At 42.1% G+C, this 22083-nt stretch overlaps 1 long non-coding RNA gene across 2 annotated transcripts in view; it reads left to right on the top strand.

Annotated features, from left to right (window-relative positions):
• Nucleotides 1–22083, top strand: part of LOC310898513 — a 57340-nt gene that overhangs the window by 23048 nt on the left and 12209 nt on the right. For both annotated transcript variants that reach the window (XR_014583352.1, XR_014583353.1), the window contains 3 exons: nucleotides 11228–11309; nucleotides 17113–17251; nucleotides 19515–20043. This is a non-coding gene — a long non-coding RNA (uncharacterized lncRNA). The remainder of the gene's footprint in view (nucleotides 1–11227; nucleotides 11310–17112; nucleotides 17252–19514; nucleotides 20044–22083) is intronic.

The following is a 22083-nucleotide window of genomic DNA, read 5'->3' as shown; positions in this document are numbered from 1 at the left end:
TTTTCTTCACAGTTAGGGTTCAGACACGTCCTTTCCCCACACTCAACTGGAATACTTTATACAGTGTCTATTTTTGACAGTGTCTTAAATATATCCATGCACTCCTTTCTGATGCCTAGTCTGGTTGGTGTTGAGCTTTATAGAAATGCTCATTTAGTGTAAAAAAGGAAAAAAAAATCCTGATTTTCTTTGCTAAAGCACATGTAAATATAAACAAAGCTTAATCTGCAAAAGATATAGAAGTTGCTAACTGCGTAGGAAGAGCACCAAACCTCAGTGTCTGGCGATTTCTCTATTCTAAAACACATTCTGCTTCCCAGTTGCTGGCAAGTATCTTGCAGGCCTTTTTGTGGCTTTCAAAGAGCATGTCACCCAAGGGAGGAGGAAAAAATAAATTTGCATTTTTCTAGGTCTGAAAAATAATAAAAGAAAAAAACTAATGGAATAAAGAGGACTGGTGTGTTTGCTGTTGGTGTAATGCCAAACCCAGCATTAGTTATACCACTAAAAGGGCAGAAGCGTGTCAAATGAAGAGTAGGTGTTGGGTACTTGGGCTGGCCGTCTGACTAATGTGAAGTTTGCCAGTGGGGGGGCTCTGAAGTCAAATTTCACACCTCACCTAGATTTTGGGAGGCCGCTTCTTTAGGATAGCTGGAGGAGGTGCAGAAGGTGAGCTAGGAATGTAGGGGAAGGAAGGAAGCTGAGGACGAGAGACTGCTGAGTACAGTGGTAGGGGAATTGTCCCTGGAGCCAGAGGAACTCATCTTTGAGTCCTTAGGGTATTCTTCAAAGAGGTTCAGCATGAATGTCCTGACAGTCCTCCCCTTGCCAAAGCAAAGAAAAATTCAAGGCATTGCAAATGGGTGGCCTCCCCTTGTGCATTGTCAGTAATCTACAGGGATTTTGAAAGGCAGCCTTGTTCTTTGAGAGCTGAGTGTTAATGTGTGTGATCAGCTGGTGAGCTCTTGGTCTTCTTATCAATTCCTTACACCTCGTGTCTTCCTGTGCTGCCCTGTTCCAAGAATTACATGGGACATATCCAAGGGCTCTGCCATTGCTCCGGTAATTTCATTTAAGTAAAACAGAGCTCCTGAGGATCACAAGTTGCTCCTCTTGAAGGTTCCTTTGGGGTTAAGATTGGGCACTTCATTAGGGCTTGACCAATGAAGCTATTAGCCTGGTCCCAGAAATGTAGTGTCTGTTACACAGGTGCAAGTCTAAGCGCAGGTGCTGCGTAAGGAGGACTGCGGGGCTAGTGTTGTGTTACTGACGCTGAGGGAATGCAGTCCCACGGTGGCTCTTTCTAAAATGCACGGCGGAATGAATTACAGCCCATGATTGAAAGGAATGAATTGGGTAAACCTACTTTGGTGGCAGAATGGCTTTAGACAGGTGCCTTTTTCCTGCTCCAGAAGGCTTCACTGCAGTCTGGTGTCTGGGCCATGGTCTGCACTCGTACCCCTCAGGGTCACTTTGCTGCATGGTGCCTTGTGGCTTGCTGAGCTATCCCCCCTAGAGTCACCACCAAGGTGCCCTCATGCTACTGGGCATTAGAGTTTTATGGAGAAAAATCCAGCAAGTGCTGCTTGAGGTTTTCAAATGGCAGGCAGATACCTATTAGCATTAATCCTCTTTCTGTATTCTCCGAAGAGCTCTTTGACAAGGGTGTGTGCAGGACAGGAAGCGCTTGACAGGATTCAGCTCCTGCTCAAATCCCTCCGTTACAAATGAAGGAAACAGAGACCCTTCATTCCCAACCCAAGCTCTGCCACGGATGATCCCTCCGCTGGGGTATGTGGTGGGGGACAGCCTCCAGTGTCTGTCAAAAAGGCCACCCAGGAGCTATGTAGGTTCGGTGAGGGGTATGTACTGAAATTTATGGTCAAAGCACGAACCTGCAGCCAAGAGCCTCTGAAACAGTGCTGAGAAGTGTGCTGCACGGGATTGCATGGGCTTTGTGATCCCCAGCGAGGCCATCCATCTTCCCTTTCCTGTGTGCAATGGATGGATGGCCACGAGATAGCTCCTGCTGCTGCTAAAAGAAGGGTAATCCTCTCGGTCAGCTGGTTGCCTTATAGTCCTGTTGGGCATATCCAGAGCTGGAGGAAAAGGGGAAGGGGGGCTACAGGGGAAAGGGCATCCTTGCTGCAGAGGCTCCACACCTTTGACTTGAAGGCCATATGGGTCAATAGTTAGAGGACTCAGAACGGGTTATCCAGCTGAGGTTGTGTAAATGGGACTGACAGTGGCATCAGGCCTAGGAAAAAAGGGATGTTAAGCTTTCCTGTCCGGAGAGACTGGCGTGTCCATGTCTGGCCATCAAAACGTGTCACTTCCAAAGCTCCTGTGACTTGTGCTGTTCCTCATGGCTGCAGTGAGGATTCCCTTATTGCTTAAATGTGGCTCCTCAAAGTTGATGTGTTGAGTGAGAATTTGCCCTGTTCTGATTTTTGTGTATAATGAACTTCACAACACTTCTTAAAGATTAAAAAAAAATCAAAATTTTAACGTATAGGTTATTTGATGTATATTGCTTATGATCAGTATGTTTAATGGACACGAAAGGGAGCAATTCGGCCGAGCAAATTGGCTGTGGTGAAAAGAAAGTTTCTGTGAGGGATATGTATAACTTGGCGTACTGTGGGCCTGAGAATTTGAAGAAGTTGGAGCTAAATTTCACTAACTTGGAGTAGTTCAGCTGATGTCAATGAAGTTACAGATTATGAACAAAGTCAGGATTTGTCTCACTATGGTCTTCTTTGAATCCACACTTCCTTGATCCGTGGTTGTAGCTGATTTACAGTTAGTCAGTGACTCTATAATTCCAGACTTTTCTGCCAAAACCCATCAGCCTTCCCCATGAAGATCTAAGCTTTTCTTCGGGAAGGAAATAATTTAGTTAATTTGCTGAATAAGTATGTGGTAGAGTTTTGTGGGTAAGCCTAAGGGAGAAGATTGAAATCACAAAACACATTTGAACATCAGCTGGCTGTATGAGATTCAACACAATGAAAGTCAAGACAATGACAACAGCAATTTAAGAGTTTATTTAAAAATCTGTAGCATTTTTCTACAGAACTGTGTAGCGAACTAGGCTTTGAAATGCTTGTTGAGTAAGATGGGATACTATAGCTTGCATTATATGAAGATTTGGAACTAATCAGATAGTAACTGGAAGAGCATTACTTCGTAGAAAGTCCGAGGACACTCGTCCCTTGTTTGCTATCTAACAATCAGTCCAGCTATCTCTGCATGTAAACTTGTAATCCTACAAATATCCTCAAGGAAATCTGCAGCCAACATTTGCATTAAAGGATCAGTTTTAAATGAATGCTGGCAATGACTGTGATAAATCCGGGCTCTCCAAAATGTTGAGTACTGTGTGATCAACTCCTGAGCGCCCTGCTGGCCTCGTATCTATTTCATGATACTTAAAGCTTTGACCATAGCTTGATTGTTTCAGACATGAAAATTTGTCTGCGGAAGTTCATCAGACCAAGTAGCTGATTTGAGCAACCAGCGGGTTTCACCGTTCCTTGCAGGAAATCCCAGTCTGAGAAGCAAGGCAGGCAGAGGCAAGAGGATTTAGTGTCTTCACAGGGTATGAGTGTTATAGGACCATCCTGTTCTCCACACTGGGACAGTTATTAAAAGAAATAAAGAAAAAAGAAGTTTTTTGTGTCCGTCCTGACTTGGACAGGTGGCTCTGTACCAAACTGGAGGCATTCTTGAAGTTATCCTGTTATCTTAAGATTTGGGTTAGCAACTCTTTAGGCCTGTTAAAAGATGAATTGAGGTCAGGACTGAGACATTTATCGAAATCACTAGTGATGATAGTGCCTCCATTTCTGTGGAGTCTGCTTAAAGGACTACGATGAAAGGAAAAAAAACCCAAACAACAAAAAAACTCTCAGCAGCTGCCCCTCATGGTAGTTTGGGATATGGAGAGTTCAACACAAAGAAATCACAAACAGACAAAAAAAAAATCTGAAAGACCTGGTTCTGTAGTGTTTCATTTAGGTATCTCAAAACTACTTTTCCTGTATGGGGCATTGCAATCTCCATGTTCAAAGCAAGGCAAGCTCTTAAATAAGATTAGGTTATTGATAACGCGGCCACCTCTCTGTCGCCTTCCTGAAAACTCAAGGCTTGTGGCATCACACTTCATAATGAAGAAAGGCTGAAACCTATTTTAAGCAAAGGAAGACTTTTACAGAATCCCGTAACTCCAGAAAAGGCAATAAGAAACTTTAAGGACTTGAGGTAAACTGAGATTGCAGTATTATGTATTAAATCCTGCCCCATCTCTGACCACAGGGTAGGTTAAGTTTCATCTCCTCGTGATGGGGAAGCTGGGACGAGGTGCAGGGACGTTATTCACCCCAGGATCCCAGAGTGGGGACAAACGCCAATATTCTTCACACTGACCCAACTGCATCGGCCACTGGACTAAAGGGCTCTGTTGTCCTTAGCTTAATGATGCTAACATTTAACTGCTATGAAGTTCTCTGGGGTTTCGTCTTGGTTCTTACGGTGCTTATTGTGGCTTAAGCTATCAGGATTCAGAGTGCATGTGAGTGGCATTTTGTAACTGAAAGGTGTTTTCCATTTCCATTTTGTTCATAGCCCTTGAATTAAGTCACCATGGAAAAATGCCAAATAATACACCCTTTTTTTGGCAAATAAATGCTAAAAACTTGATGTCTCAAGCATATTACATGCTTTGCAGGAAATTCCCAGACTCTTACAACAAAGACAGCCAGGCACCATATCAGCTCTTCAGAGCAGATCAAAATTGCAGTTTCTTGCAGGGGCTGTGGAGCTAAAGGAGTTGTGGTGCTCGCCTCTGTGAGCACCATTCGCATGCCTCTCTTACTCTTATGTCCTGGTACCTGAGACTTGTCCTGTGTCCACTGTCATTAAGGGGACATTGTTATACAAACCAGATATCCATGGCAACTTCCAAGTGCTAAGAAAAATAACATTCACGTCTATGTTTCCCAGTTATCTAATAGTGGGAGAGCCTGTACAACACGCTACTGATGTACTATGACTTATTTCCTTTAGTAGGAATGCTTTTTATATGGGAATACTTGAATGTGTTTGGGGCGAGTAGGTAATTCCCACCTCACAGCCTGGAGTTTAGGAGTTGTTCTTCTAATACACGGGAGCCGGGCACCCTATTATGCAAAGGCCAAGTGTTTGATGTGTATCTGTGCAGCAAGTGCTGATAACCCTAACTGCATTTTAATGAAGTGTTTTATGTGGGATAAGACTGGATAAAGCAGAGCTGCACTAGACAAAGTGCTGAGCCTGGAAGACACGTTATTAACAAGTTGCTTGCTCCCTAACAGAAGGGCGCAAATTACCTGCTCCCTATTCCCATTCTGTTGCATCAGCTTTCAGTGTCTAGCATGCCGGCAAAAAGTCACAGGAAAACAGACTTCTGTGCTGAAGTGGTACAGCACACAGCGCAGACTGAACGGTTTGCACATGTGCAACCCCCTAAGGCAAAATGAGGGGGATTTGGCCATGCATGTCTCCATTCTCTTCCCCTCGTTTCCTGTGCACTGCAATTTGAAGGGTGGGATTCTCCTCCGGGGAGGGCAGGAGGCCTTTGTGGTGTACCAGGACCAACCTCTCTTACATAAGCATCGAACCAAACTAAGGTCTGCATCTGAAAAGCTCTGATTTGGGGGGGGGGAAAATCCAGCGCCAAATCTGGACTTTGCAATCCACGTCCCTAGGACAGTTTGAAACAATGGCTGTTTGCTGCTAGTACATGTACATGACTCATGCTTTGGGTGTGTGTTGCCGTCTCTTTTACTCTATGACTGGAGAGAGGGGAAAAAAACAACACATACACACAAAAAAACAAACAAACAAAAGAACTAGGAGCAAGACTCCTAACCTCATCCTTGCATTTCGTTCACGGATAGCAAAAATTGGATGCGAAGCTGACAGAACAGGATCAGGAGGCTTTGGTTCACGCCGCAGCTGCAGGCAACCACTGCATCCTGACATGGACCAGTGAGACATCCCTGAATGCCTTCTTTGTTTCATGCCAGGGAGTTTCTTTGGATAAAGCTGATCAAAGGGAAGCGTTATTCCACACACTGCAGCATGAGTCTGCCTGAAAACTAACTTCTGTAATTTCTTTCATGGCTCTTATGCCCTCAGGAGTTCCGACAGCGAGTTTTCCTTGCCTTTTGGTTAAGAGAGGTGCCTGGGTGACCCAGAAAGTTTTTTCCCAGACATGTTTTGCTCAAGATGGAATGAGCTTTTATTCTTCCTCTTTACCTGTACCTTTTCTTGTGATTGGGCACTGGGATATCACATGGTGAAGTGGGGGTTTAAGTAATTTCCTTTCTCCTTAAGATCTCAACACTTTTATTGTGTGCTTGAATTACACATTCCTTGCTTCAGGCTGCTTTTCCTTGCCACAGCTTTTTGAAGACACTGGCAAAATTTGGACTTTTGGCACTTCTTGCAATGTAACATAACTTTTATCAGATAAGTGTGGACCTCCTGCAGACCCTAATACTGTGAAGGAAGGCGACTGCCCAAAGGATGCCAAGTTCATTGTGTGAGCACATGTTAATTTTGATGGCAAAGTCCCCAATGGTAAACATTTGTGAGAGTACCACGTGTCTTAGATGCAAAGCCTGCCTGATAATACTAAATTATCTTAGACTTAAACAGAAGCAGGATTTAAAGTTTTGGTTTCAAAAAAAAGTTAGGATGCAAACCTGTGTGATCAGGAACCTGAATTTGTAGCTTGAAGACTCACGCAATGGAGTGAAAATGCTCAGGAAGGCTCTGGAAAAATTTCCCTTTTCCCTCACCTTCTCTTCTCACTTATTTGATTGACTGTAGACTAGTGTGTTTGTCACTCACCTTGGAATGCCTAGAAGTCTGAGATGACTTCTAGGATTTCGAGTCTGGAAAGCATTTTATGGCTCCAAAGTCAGGCTCTGCTGTTACTTAATATTTGTGTGGAGCCACAGGTGATTTACGTGGCCTCTGGCCCAAAGACATCGCAATCTAAATTGAACTCTACAAGACAAGATGCTGAGAAAGATAACAGCAAAGCAAGGAAATGAAGGAGGAATCCTCTGGACAGGTTTATGGGCTGTTTGGGAAGTACCATTATGCAGCATGTCAAAAATATTTTGCATTTTTAAAAGTAGGGCAGTGATTAGCCTGTTATTATGTGGAACAGAGTTGTGGATTATGGAGCTATAGGAAATAGTCTTAAGGAAGGGGTTGCATGAAGCCTGTGGGAGCAGATTCATAATAATCAGACTGTTGCAGAAATAAATAGCCTATCTGACTAGAAAGCCTGGGATTTTTTTGCTGCACTGAAATGGAACAGCGTACTGCTCGGGAGCATTTCAGTCTAAGATGAACATGTGAAACACCCAACACACTTGGGCTTTCTCTTGCAGTTGCTTTTGAATTCAACCATAAGCTAAACAAAAGAAGGATCCTGCCTCTTCTTGCTCCATAAACATCAAAATAAGTCTTTCTATATGTTAAAAAAAAAAAAAAGAAAAAAAAGTGTTTTTTTTTTTTTATGGTTTACTATTATTTGTTTCCTTTCTGCTTTGGGTTTCTGAAACTCTTCTGACTTTTGAAGTACTTAATTTTCTTTTCCTGGACCCTCTGCTTCTTTTTATCATATTCTCAACACCAACGGAGACTTTCTGTAGCTATTGCAGGCTTTTGTTTTCCCAAGCTCTTGGACCGATGTCCTTAAGAACTCCAAGCCCTCTAAGTGGCATTTCTTGAGCAAAGTGCTAGTTTCATGTCCCTCACTCAGTAGGAATACAAAGTTATCTGCACTGTGCTGATGCTCTTAGCTACCAGGCAAGACCAGTCTTTTAAACACACCGAGTTATGTTTTAATGTTGTTTCGTGACTATCTGGAATTCTTTTCATCTCCATCTTTTTGTTTTCTCAAGTGTGTATCATGATTTGTAATCCTGCATGCTTGCATAGTATCAGTCTTTATCCAGAGAAATAAATTGGATATAATTAAATAAAAAGGTGACCTTTTAACTCCAAAAAAGATGATGCATGTAGACAAAACCCAAAATAATTAACATTAAAAGATGTCTCCTCAGCCTGCGATCAACAACAATGTACTGGCCAAATTACACCTATAAGCAGAGCCAAAGAGGTTTCCTAAAGCACTCAGCATTTTCTTTCTTTAACATGACTGGGTTAACTCTTTCTCTGCTATAACCCTTTTTAGTTCTGACGTCTTATAACACGTCTCTAACTTCAGAGCTCTTGCACTCTGCGTGGCTTGTGATTTTCCCAATGGTCCTACCTCACAGCAAATGCATAATGCTCCACAAGTCAAATGGGAAGCTAGGGTAGTTTATCTACCTTGTTCTTACAGCTAACCAAGGCTTTGATTTTAACAGGAAATTCCACTGGAGAGAGGAATATCTTACCAAACGGGCAATTTTAAAGTTCAAAATGCGAGAATCTTCCTAATTCTAGCAGTTTGTGGTGAAATACCCAGGTCTGTTGAGCTGCAAAGGATGCCCGGGTGCTGCAGGCAGCGAGGTTGGTGAGCTCTGCAGTGGGCTGCAGGCCAGAGCATGGGCACAGCACGACTCCATCGCTGCCCTGATGCCTAAGTTTTCGTCCCAAGGAAATCAGGGGGTATCAGACTGCCTGCGTGCACCCAAGGCCCATCAGCATCCAAGAGAAAATGTGTGGCTGTAGCTGGGAAGTGTTCTCAGCATCCCCAGTTCAGACAGACCCACCCAGACCAGAGTTTGACTGATTTTATTATACCATCCTTGGCAGAGCCTTCTGGATGTAGGAAGGAACCACTCACTGATCCTGTAGCATGAAATAGGAGCACAGTTGGGGGTTTTTCTCTTCCTACTGCTTCTGCTTGGAGCCAAAGCAACATTGTCCTAACTCATAATTTATGGCTGTTCTTTTTAACAATAAATAAAAAAAAAACAACATGGTAAGAAGCTTTCTGGCATCATTTCCTCAAGTTTTCTTTCTCTTAATGCAGTCAAATGATTCATAATTAGAAAGAGTGGCATACTTTGCTCACTCTGTTCTGGTTATACAGAAACTCATTAAGCACCATGCATCCAAGTGCACTGTTTTATGTAAACAAGACCTCTGAGAGAGAGATAGATGTCTGATAAAGATGAAAAGAAAAACAGACTAATACCAGGCCACATTAATAATGACCATGTCATGATCTTAAAAAAAAAAAAAAGAAGTCAAAAAAAAAAAAAACTAATCTGCTGTGCAATTATTGCACGTTTCACAGCAGGATGGGGGCAAGGTAAAGAGCAGAGATGTAGACAGAAGGGCCAGCCACAGATTTTAGATCCAAATGATTTAATTGCAGCTGGATTTGAAACCTTGCATGATTTTTCTTCTGTGATGAAACAGGATGGTCTCTGTTTTACTCCCAAATGCTTAGGACTGGTGTCTAACAAATGTTCTTTACTGAGACCTTCAGGATGTGGTTGTGTTTAACATGGAACACTTCTAAGCTTCAGCTAATGAAGTTGACAGAATTTGTCTTGCTACATGTAGGTAGGATTTAGATTATCAATGTATTTAGCTGTAGCTTCTGATATTATAATGTAATTAAACCAAACGGATAGTTCAAGTTTAAAACTCTTCTTCTGGTTGTATCTCCTGGCTACTTAAAGTAGCCAGGACTCATGACCATAAACACCTGCACATTTTATAGTTATGCATAGATAGTTTTATAGTATATACAACTAAATATTATAAATATGTACTTGCATATATACATATGCATACACATATAGATTTAGTATGTGTATACCTTTTTCCCAGTGCAAAGCAGAGTTTTGGGCTTGACCAGTTTGAGATTTGAGATAGGGGAAATAATATGTGACTTCCACGATACGACTTCCAAAGTCAGCAAACTTAACCTAAATGTCACTAACAGCAGTTTGTATTACCCACATAAAGCAATGCAAAGGTCAGGCACTTCCACTGTGACTAGATAAACATGCCAGCAGTATGTTAGCTTGAATTTTCACTGGGATGATTTACAAGCGCAGTTTCCATAAATATTTGAACTAACGTACGTATATGAACTGTGCCATCTTAACTTTTTCCATAGATAATCTTATAGACTCAGTGAAGTATAGGCTGTAGGCACTTATGCCATGACTTTCACTGACAGCAGCTCTTCTGCGTAACGTAATAGGCCTGATTACCACCAGCACTGCAGCAAATGGCTCAGCCTCTTTACAACCAAACACTTCAAGATGTTTTCTGAATAAACTGTTAGTTTCTTCTCTGCTGCACTTCCTACGGAGTTAGTGCCTGTTGCTGATGCTGTGTGTTCATGATTAAGACTTGCTAGAGCTCAGTCTTTAAATATGTATCTTGTACTCCTCAAAATGATAGTTTTGAGAGCAAATGGGCTGTTAAAATAAAGGCACGTTGAGTATGACCATAATTGAACATATGATAGATTTTGGCCAGTCCCTTTCAGTGCCAAGTGGCTCTGTGAATTTGGTTGAGCTTTCTCTTCAGGTTGTAGTTAGGCTCTTTTCTATTCATTAAGTTTTTGACAGTACCTGTAGAAGTGGCTACAATGCTCTTGTCTATTGAAATGTTTTCAGCTGGAACTCTGTCCACTCTTTCTGCATTTCTGTGGTCAGAGATGAATTGGTTACAGCAGTGACAATTTTTTTTTTTCAGTAGGACGGATAAAGTGTCTGCTTAACCCCTGGATACAGAAGGGTCCAAACCCCCAAAAGATTCAGTTTCAAGGGTCCTCTGCCTTTTCAGGGCTCCACTGTTTTCGGTTTGGTTCTTGGAACAGGTATTTAAAAGCTGCCCTGTAATCCAATTGTGGATGGGAATCACAGCAGCAGAAGGCTTACCTGTAGCCCATGCATTTTCTGCTATTGAAGATGCATAAGCAATAGATTCAGCTGCTACGGAAATGTACCAATAAAAAAAACCCAAACAAACACAGAAGCTCTCCACTGCTGCCTCTGAAGGACACTCAAGGAGAGCATGAGCTATTGCTGGAGTGTTACCTTGAATGGGTTGAGCAGAGATAAGATAAAATTTGCTTAGTAGAAAAGTATTGTGCTGGTGGTAAATGGCTAGTGGACAGTTCTGCTTTGCAGATAAAGAGTTTCTTGGTTTGCACTTGCTAAGCTTATACATAAAACTATGTATTTTCTAGCAGCTGGCCTGCAAAATCAGATGTCAAACGAGGTTCTTCCTGTCACTTCCAAGAAGTCTGACTCAACAGAGATATGCACCAGGTGAGCACCCGGAGTGACGGTAAGCCACTTCCCTCTCCCAGTGAGCCATATGCCAAATTCCTCAAGAGGCTGGAAGCCTTGAGAGTTGTATCTTGGAGAGCCAAGGATGGGGAAGCAGTGGATGCAGTTCACCAGCAAAAGATGATTGTGGTCTCTCATTGGAAAAGCAGGGATGGAGATCATAAAACCGCACACCAGAGAAACTTAGCAATAGTGGCCTCTGTGCTCCCTGCTAACTCACCTCCTTCTACAGCCACAGATTTGGGTTGGCATGGAAGTTACAGGACTACTTAGCTTTGTTCCTGGCCATATGACTGATTGTCAGCCTGAGAGTGCTCTTGAGCTGCTTGCAAACTACATGTACCTCAAAAGGCAGAGCTTGACTATCCTTGCACTAATCTACGTCTGCACTTATGAGACTCATAATGGAGGAGTCACCTCAAAGGAGACAAATTAAGCCAATGCTCAGCGTGTTTGAAAATCCACCTTAGTCCCTGGTGTATTCACTTCTCACTGCTCTAAAATATAACTGACCTCAGAGATTTTTCCATGTGTTCCTTTTTTTTTTTTTTTCCTTTCTATTTTTGTTCTTCTCTTTTCCCATGTTTCTACCTTTATGCTGATATTTGTATCAATGATGTACAGCTTTTGGCCTAAGCTTTATATGTTGGATCATGAGGAATCTTATTATTATTATTTTTTAATTGACTATCCATGACCTAGTTGTTTTGGAGGGAAATCTACTGACAAATTAGACATAACAAAGGTATTATACAGAGATGATGGGTGGTTGTTATCTCACTGCAATGCTATTATGGAACATACTAGTGAGATCATAAATTTCTCCTGCAGATATAGTCAAGTGGGTTGCTAGAAAGGTAGTGAATTAAGTATCCAACTCCTGGTTGAAACTGAAAAGACATCAAGTTTTTTATTACTATTATTTTATTTTTATTATTATTGTTATCTGTAAAGATTGAAACAACTTGAAGTAAGCAAAGTGCTAGTGCTCTTTAATGGAAGAATTCAAGTGGGCCGTGTGCCTTTCTTAAGCCTCACAGAGGGTTTACTTCAATCAGAAGTAAACTAAAAGTAAGAAATGCTGCATGCCCATAAGATCCAACCACTATGGAGTTAACAATGAATTGATTTTATGCTAAACTGTGTTACATCCCAAACCAGCAGCAGAATTCAAAACCACTTCTACAATGGGAAGCATTAATGCAGCTGCTGAATAGGATTTTTCCTCTCTCCATGGTTGGAGCGTGGTGTACGTTTCAAAAGACAGGGGCTCTACTTTCACCAAACAAATTGTCATTTTGTTTGCAAGTTTGAAGGCCAGAAAAATCAATTAAGAAAGAAAGGCGAACAGGTCATGCCGAGGCAGCAGAATGGCTCTCCATACGTACTGGAAAGCACTTGCACAAATTGCGTGGCAGCAGAAACGCACTAGTGACAGCTTTTATAGCAGCCTTCTTCCCTTACCCCAGCCCCTCTCCGCTCCCCACTCTGCTGAGCGCTGTGTTGTGAAACAACTGACTTCTTCCATCCAGCACGCTAAAATCCAAAGACCGTTGTACGCCTGCCAGGTCTGTTGCCGATAACCTTAGATTTTAAACTCAAAATGGGAGAGCGGAGGATAATTGGTCAATTTGTAGCCAGGAGGTGGTACTTGTTTGAGATACATGCAGATTGCGCTTCTCTCTACCAGCGCAAAAATCCCAACAAATGATCTGAAAGAGCAACCGGCACTGGGGCGAGTGTGCGCGCGTGCTTGTGTGCATGTGGTGTGCCTGGTAGGGTTTTCTACCCCCTCTTGCAAAGCGCAGGCCTTAATGAGTTCCAGGGGGACAGTGGCTTGTCAATCACAATATACTTTTCAAGTAATAGTCATCTCTGCCCCATCACAGAACCACAAGGCATGAAATAATTAGAAAGCCCAGAGTAACTGCTCTGTTTTACAAGAGTAAAATCCTTGTGTGGATCATTTACATAAACTTGTCACTTCCCATTACAGTTCTAATGCAAGCTGGGTAATAATCATGGGACCAGAGGAGGGGAGGTCAAGGTATGATGCTCCTCCATGTTTGAAGCACAAGGTACGCATGTGCCCAGCTTTCCATCCCCCACTGAATTAATGTAAAGTATCTTTTATTTTCCATTAAATAAGAACTATTCATGCTGCTATGGTAGCAGACCATGTGCAGCCTCCTCTTCTTAAGAGAGAAAAAAGGCTTTTGCGTCAAGCCATTGTTAGGGGAGAATTCACTTTGAGGAGCATTTCAAAGCTGATCCGATTGGGGAAGGAATAATGTTAAATATTTGGTATGAAATATTTATAAGACGCACACACGAACATCTGACAAAGTAGCTTGGAAAATTTCACATTCTCGTCTTTGACAATATTAGCTCTTTCTCTCCGAATGAGGGGGTGAAGAGAAGGTGTGCGCACAGTGAGCACTGTGGATGTGGATAAATGCACCCAAACACATGCACACGTACATGCAGAGGCAGACACACTTGCGTACAAACGCTTGAATGGGTTGATGGGATTTAAGGCAATCTGCATCTGAATGCTGCTCTCCAAACATGGCAGCAATAAGGGCTTGCTGAAGTCTGTTTTAATAATTGTGAACGAGAAAGCTCTGCACTAATGCCTATGGCGAGGGGCATCCATGGAGTAACAGAGGTGATTGCTGCTATTTTCCAGCAACCATTTTGTTGGTGTTCTTCACAACTGTCAGAGGGCATCATCTGCATTTCTGCCACAAGAAAACAAGCCTTTGCCTTTTGCACGGATCGACTTTCCGCGCATGCATCCCTTCTTTCATTCGCTTTTATTTGAAAAAACGAAGTCAATTAAAAATAAGCAAAGAGCGGATATGCTTATAGGCAACCAGAACTGCATTTTTTTTTAACCTTTTCATCTCTTTCAGATGAAACAAGGCAAAATCTTTTTTTTTTTTTTTTTCCCTCCAAGGGTCTGAGAGAGGTTTCAGAAAAATGGGTTATCACCTCATTCTCAGTCCTTGTGACAAGAGATAAAGAGAGAATGTAATGGCTCAATCCTTATGGCAGTCACACTGAAATGCACAGAATGGCATATATTAAATAACCAGAATAAAGGAAACCATGTGATTTGCTTTCCTTGTAAGGGGATCTAATAGCTCTCTCTCTTAGAAACATGATTTCCTTCGCCTTTGTTTTTTGCCATGTCTCTTCTTTGTCCTCCCCACTTCTACCTCTGCCTACCCCACACAAGAGCTGTAGGCTGTCGTTATTCTCTGGTGTAATGTCTTTCTGGTTTAGACTGTAAACAAGTTGGAGCAAGACCTTTCTGTCTGTCTCTAAAGATCCTTTTTACGCATGCAGTGCTATACATCCACAGCGCCACGTAATTAATAGCAATGTTCTTGGTGAACTAAAAGGCCTTATATTTCTCTTCCTATGGGCTGGGGATTCACTCTCACTTTAAAAATTGCTAGATCAAATGCCCCAGGCAGGCTCCATGCATTGTACAACATGTTTTTAAGTGAGCAGGCTGCTCAATAGCAAGACAGCATCCTTTACCCTCATCTGCCAGCTTTTGTCTTTGAGTGGAAGTGTGGGGCCTGGTGAGAGGTAGGATATGAACTGTGTCCAGACTCTGTTCCTTATCTCTGAGATCACCAAGAGGGAGAGCATTGTTGATGGATTTAAATCAGCTTTTTCCCCCCTTGCGCACAACAAAAGTCTAAATCCCTTTTCAGGCCAGATTGCTCCATTTCGCTGCATGGGCTAGGCAGATTGGAAACATGTTTGTCACTCAGCTTTTCTCCCAACCTAATCAGTAGACACTGGGGTGGTGGTGCTCAGTGTATCACCCTTTAATCTATGGAGTCGGCCTTTAAAAGCTGCTGATGCTGTTGCTGCTATGTGTGAGCTGCTTCTGTCTTTCATTTCTGAAGACAGATATAAAAATAATGTTAACCACGAGCGTAAGCAGAGGGTTTAGCAGGGATTTGAATCTAAAATGTGGTACTTAACACAGGCCAACTTGATTTGGTCCAACAGAGCTGAACCCCTTATTCTCTTATAATAAAGTGTGTCATATATGGAGGAGCTTTCAGCGGGATTTACTGCCTCTGTGTTTTAGTCCTGCTGCTGAATAGGCCTAAATGCTGAATAACCACAGGCCACGGCAAGCTGTGGTTGGAAAAAAAGTGGCTCAGCAGACCTGCCTGCAGGTTTCAAAGGTCTCTCTGGTAACACCACAAGCTCACCAATGCCTTTGGATTTGCTGAAGCTTAGTCCGTAGCATGCAAACTTCATCTGTGCCTGATACGGCAGCCCTAAAGGGACGAATGGCTACAGCAGGCAGGTGTAAAGAAGCGGGTTAGCGCTCGTGAGTTTGCAGAGGTCAGCAGGATGCTAAGAGGGAGAGTTATGTGACAGATGTGTTGAAAGATTGTAAAAGCTTTAAAAGAATATAGACTCTTCAGGGCAGCGTTGCCGCTCTGTTTACCCACAAATGGGTCTGTATCTGCATGCATGCATACACGCAGACACCTACCCTCTGTGCTAGGCATAGTGTGAACCAGGTATTGACTGGGTGCCTGAGTGAATAAAAAGTAATTCCTTCCAGGAAAGATGTACTCCACTGACTAGACGTGTCATAAGATTTCTATCTACCACCAAAATGTACTGTGACAAACCATCTGACATCCTTCAAAGGGAACTGAACTGTTTCGTGCTATTAAAAGGTACTAGTAACACGTAGAACTGCATCTACCAGTCCCAGTTACTTTATGTCGTGTATGGCCCATGCAAAATGGTGGTACAAAAGGAATGCAGAAAAAGGGTACTTGGGAAGGAAGGGTTGTTCAAAAATTCAGCCCGAATGTTCAAACTCAACGCTTTGCTGTAGGGAAGGGCTGGCTGGGTGAAATCAAATTATTTTCCAGGAACCCATTGAGTTCGTTGACACATGGGATGGCAGGCGTGCTGGCTGTCCTGCTGGTCTGCCTTCCCAGTGTCCCACCAACCTGCCTCTGGGGATGTCAGCTCCTGCCTGGAGCTCCGACTTTCCTGAAAGGACAGAGCACTTTCATTTTTCTCCTCTTTTCATCATTTAAAATACAAAAGAATTTTGACTGAAAAGCTCAATTTTCAGCAAGCTCAATTTCAGTCTTTATAGTCTTTGTAAACTACGGCCAGTTGTTTTATTCACATGCCAAGAAACTCCTTTTAGTTTTAGCTAAAAAGGACAGTGAGGATAATACCAGTCATCTTTCAGAAACCTTCCTTTGTTTTCAGGAAAGGACACATACTTCAAGACTCTCCATATTCTCTCCCCTTCTAGAGAGATGGAGGACTATAAAACAGAGCGTAAAAAGGCAATTTTTCCTATGGATGTCCTGGTAGGGATTGTACCAACCCTATTCCTGTCAGGACTAATAAGTGAACATGTTTTCAGCACCTTTCATTATCCAAGCATAAAACTTCTAATTAAATGAGATGGACATTGTCAGTATCTATGGCAAGAACCTTTTGTCCAGTTATGAATAAGGAATGCTTTTTAATTTTTTTTGGAGATGCCATTCAGGTGGGTGAATCTAAAAGTGGGGGATGAGGATTTCGGTGTCTTGCCAAATTGGTCAACAGCAGAGAATCACCGAGACAGATCCTAGGTAGGGACTCTGAAAAGCAGGAGCAGAAGTGAGAGGGCATGATGAAGATGTCAAAAACAAGAGACAAAACATGAAGAGGTAGTCCATAGCTCTTGAAAAATTTAAGAACATTCCTTTTTTTCCCAACATTACAGGTGAAATCCTGGACACAGTGTACCAGCCTGTCTGGCTGATGGGACAGAGGCTTAACCCAGTGCCCTGGTGAACCACCTGCAGGCAATACATATGAGGACTGCATAACTCTGAGAACCTGGTGCCAGTAGTGGGAAACAGGTGATTTCCTAGCTGATCTCTCTCTCTCAAAGCAAAATACAAACACACACACGCACATATATGCACATATTTTTATATATTTGTAGCCAATTTAATTAAATGAAATTCCTTACAAGTTGAGACTGAACAAGACAAGATTGAATCAATAACTGCTTTTTTTTTTTTTTTTTTTCAATTCCCGTGTTCAAACATAAGTCCCTAAGAAAGAAGGGCTGGATATTCCGACACAGGAAAGTGTTGGCTTTTCAAACAGATTGTTTACAAAAGGTTTTAGTTAAATCACCTCATTGATTAACAAAGACTTGGGCTATGCCTGTGTGAACCACTGGTATTACATGTTGGTTGGTAGCTAAATGGGAAAAATTAGAGAAGACATTCAGCTGAGTTTAACTAAAAGTTAATTTCAGTGGTGTAGTATTTTTTTTCCACTGGATTTTTCTCATTCAGCACGAAATAGCATCAAATGTATGTTTTGTTTTATGTCACTTTCAAGGAGAGGAAATGACAAAATAGATGTAAATGCTTTCATGCAAGAACCCAGTGATTATGGCATTTATTTTGTATGTGGGAGGCCACAGTTAAATTCCTTCCTCAGCTTGAGGACATTTAAATCATTACCACTCAGATATTAGGGCTTTTATTTAGGTGGAGGAGAGAGAAGTTCTTAATTCCTCTTGTTTTGCTTCTATTGGGATAATACTTGAAATATTTTGGAGGCCATAGGGGGTATCATTTTGTGTCTTAGTGCACTCACCTAGGACAAATGAGATCTGTGTTACACTGACTACTTAATTTGAGCGTAAGCTTCTCCTGAAGCAGGGACCGCAATCCTTGCCTGCATCCCCCATGACTCGTCTAACCATTTAGTGATGAAGTTGTTTTGTGCACTGTCTGAGCCCTAATGAATGATTTATTCTATGTAAAATAGAGCAGCTTCAGCAGGAGAGACTGAGACAGCCTGACCCTAGGCCCCAGGCTGACAGCCTGGCAGATAGGTTAATACCCCAGCGTGAACTGGCTCATACGCTGCTCAGGCAAAGGAGGAGACGGGTCCCAGATCCGCCACAGCCCAGCTGAGTGCCTGAGTGACATCTCTCCAGTTACTCTGGAAGACTTTTAAATCTAGCAACAATTTTTTTTGTTTTCCTTCTCCAGACAAAGCTAAAAACATCGGCCTGATGTTTAAAATAGCTGTGGGAAGATAAGAAACCACATTTAGCTGAAAACCCTTTTGCCCAGTTCTTTTCTTGACATCCTAGTTGCAGCTACAACTTGAAAAAAGTGATAGATAACTGACGGTTACCTTGATTACTCTGTTGGTTTCGTGCTTTAGAAAGGGAAACGGAACTTTAGTAAGACCTTAGGACTGCTTGCCAGATCAAACAGTATTTTAAAAAACACTGGAACCATAAAATGAGTATAGAAGACAAAAGGTAAATGAGCTTTCCAACTACAGGAGCACTTTTTTTCTTTATTTCCTTTGTTTCTTTTTCCTTGGGCTGAATCCTGGGGCAGAGCTACAAGAGGCAGTGCTAGTAGCCTGAAATTACTGATGGAAACATTTTTATTCAAAGAAAAACATCTCAAAACCAATACCAATAGATTGGTATAGTTTCCTTCTGTCTGGAGACTGAAGGGGATGCTGGACAAAGCACCTAAACTGCGATAAGTGCAATCCTGTGTAGTCAGAAGGATTACCTCGATGATAAAAAGGACTTTCTCACTTTTTTGTCTCATTTTTTTTTGACTGGAACTTTGACCTGTGTTTTACTCCTTTTCTTTCCTTCTTATTGTCCTTGAATGAAAAGCAGTGGAAGTCAGATGAATTTTATCACTTTTTCCCTGCTTTTGCAGTATAAGACTTCCCTCTGCTCTCCCATTAATGCTTACCCCACTTTATTCTCAAAGCATCGGTCCATTCCAGAGTCACTGTTATCAAAAGATTCCCTAGCTGAGAACGATGCCAAAATAAACTGCTTCAGGTCCCACCTCCCAAGACTCTCAGGAATCCCAGCAGAGACTGATGAGTTAGATTTGGCACCCATTGTGTATTTTAAATATATTCTTTTTCCCCTCCGGGTCATGGATATTTAGACAGATGTGTTTAGAGACTTGTTAAAGTTGAGGGAATGACAAGGTTAGCTCACTTTGTGTTATCTAAGTGACCAAAAAAGTGTCCTTGCCACAGCAAGCAAGCAAGACATCAGGGCCCAGCTGTTCTAGAGTGTGATGGAGTTTGTTTTGTTCTTTCTGTTATTAACAGGAACCATTCAGTAAAGGCGTTCGGACTCCTATTGCCTCAATTTTTGTATCATCATTCCCTTCTGACAATACTTGGTACCTTTATATTGCCTGAGATACAAAAGCCTGAGACTGAATTGGGCACCTGATACCATCAAACACCTGTGAAAATCCCACCCTTAATGACTACACCTTCATCTTTAGTGCTTCTGCTGGAAGCAAAGCTTTTTTCCTAAGCAGAGGTGTGACTCTCACTGCTGTGACTGCCAGAGAAGGAAAGCCTTTTAATTGAAGCGTTACACCTGAATGACTGTTATCCCTGCAGGAAAAGAAGGAAAAATTAAAAACCCCCACAACTTATGGGACCAGCAAAAAACTAATGAGTCTGTCTACTAAGGAGCAGCAAGAAAAGCATGTCACCTTGTCTTGTTTGGTTTGGCAGAGCTGGAACGCTCTTAAGAGATGAAGCTGCTACAACTTGCCTCACCTTCTTCCAGAGCCATGCAGCCTCTGCTGCCAAAAGCACTCTTCCATCGCAGCACATGCGGCAGGTAAGTGTCTGCCAAATGACAAAATGCAAACCTCCTAACAAGCAGCTGAGGGTAGGGTGGAGATTCCAGATAGAGACAAATCTATGTCCCTCAGGAGATCTGGAGCAAACTGATCAGTATAAGAAGTATTTCACTGCTAATTAAGTCTTGATCCTTTGGCTTCACTTAAAACAGTTTGAGAGTATATCAAGTTTGAGAGCAGGTGCTGACTAGTTTGAAAGCACTGGTCCATCAAATCAGGTAAGGGTTTTATATACAGAGATTCCCTTAAAAGGGAGACTGTAACTTGCTAAGTGATAGATATACCCAGGCCCTTTCAAGTAAAATGCATTATTGACAGAGTTATAATGCTTCTGACTTACTTTTATTCCCCTAAACGCTTGCAAAATTCCCCTCTGCTCTGAAAGAGCCTCCTCTGTCTCAAATTCTGTCCTCTTCACTTGTGTGTATGGAATGAATGCCGAAGGAGGCATAGCCAGGTGCAGCTCAGAAATCCCAGGAGTATTCACTTCTGCTCTTCCTGCCTTGGTTTGGAATCCAAATCTGAACAGGGAAATCTGATTTTAGAGATGACACCTCCATTCTGTCTTCAGACCTTTCAAAGGTTAGGAGCAGAAGAATGCCTCACAGGTTGAGCACGTAGTACATCCTCTCCCCAGGGGCCAGAATCTTTAGAGGACTGGTCACTTTTTATTAGTAGCTCTTAGTTTCCATGGCTGATCAGAATGAAGAAAGGCCTAGGAAATGTGCAAGTGAAAAATAATTAGCTGCATATGCAGTGGGAAGCTGAACTAGAGAGGTCATTAAAAATTTGGGTTATGTTTTTCTGTATCTGAAAAACTTCTTTCTTAATGATCTCTGTGCTGCAGAAAACAACAAAGCAGGTTAGAATAAATAAAAAGCTGTAACATGCCTCCTAACTGATATGGCTGCCTGAGGACAGAATGCAGAACGGTACAGACTTACAACAGCTTGCAGTGCGACCAACTCCAATTGTTTCCAGTCATAAGTTGCCTGAAAAAATCATAGTTGAAAGATATATCTTTCTCATAATTTGCCTTCTGAAATTTGGGTCTCTAAGGTTCACTTTTTAAAAGACTCTATCTAGTGTCATAACACTGCATTCATGTGGCCAAAAGGATTCTGCACCTAACTCATCAGCTGAAGACAGAAAAATATTTGCAAGTATACCAGATATTCTTTTATTATTCCTTGTTGCATTGTTAGAGTTCTGGAAGTTAGTAGGCACTCTTTAAAATTTCTGGTATGCCTTCAAATTTCTGCTGCTGGTACTGATACTAGAACCTGTTAATGTACTGGTGACCAGTACTGGTAGATGGATTTTCATTGTAGCAAGGTTTTAAGTCAGATCTTCCTTCAACTGCAGTCGTGGTGGTATGATTTCCAGCTTGCTTCCAGCCTCCTGGAACTTGGCAGACAGCTGACAGGTGGAATGTTCCTTGCTCTGGAAAGACAAAAGAAGCGCAGGGATGTTTTCTCCCATTATCATGCCTTGCCACGAGAAATCTTTGCATGGATTTCTCTGTCCCTTGTACTGCTGTGGGGACACCCTTCTGTGGCTCTAGGTATGTGGTACTCTCAACGCTTCACGAGTTTTTTTTACACTACAGACTCCTGAACAGTTAACATGAGGCTAGTGGGCCAAGTTTGTGTCTAAAATAATAGTGCTGTATGGATGTATCTGGAGGCAAAATTTCACCCTGCAAGAGATAAACAAACTTAGTCCGATATGCCTTGTATCGGTCAGCATATCTGTGTTCTTCAAGCTCCACTAGTAATGTGTCATTCACCCTAACTGCTTGTGTTGATTTTGGAATGAGGTCTCTTGGTGCCTGTGCTTGTAGTCATAGTTCCTCACTACCCGAATAAAGAAGAATCTTCCTAATTGGGCAGAAATAGTAAAAGGAGTTCATTTTCTATCGGCAAATCTGCTATAAACTATCCATTAATGAGTTAATGACAACTATACCTGCTGACAAGCATTCTACCGAGCTTAAGCATCAGAATTAAACAGAATTG

This window comes from Anser anser, assembly GCF_964211835.1.
Source record: "Anser anser genome assembly, chromosome: 4".
NCBI classification, from domain to species: Eukaryota; Metazoa; Chordata; class Aves; order Anseriformes; family Anatidae; genus Anser; species Anser anser.
Note: the sequence above shows the minus strand (reverse complement) of the source record. Positions and strands in the feature narration are given on the sequence as shown.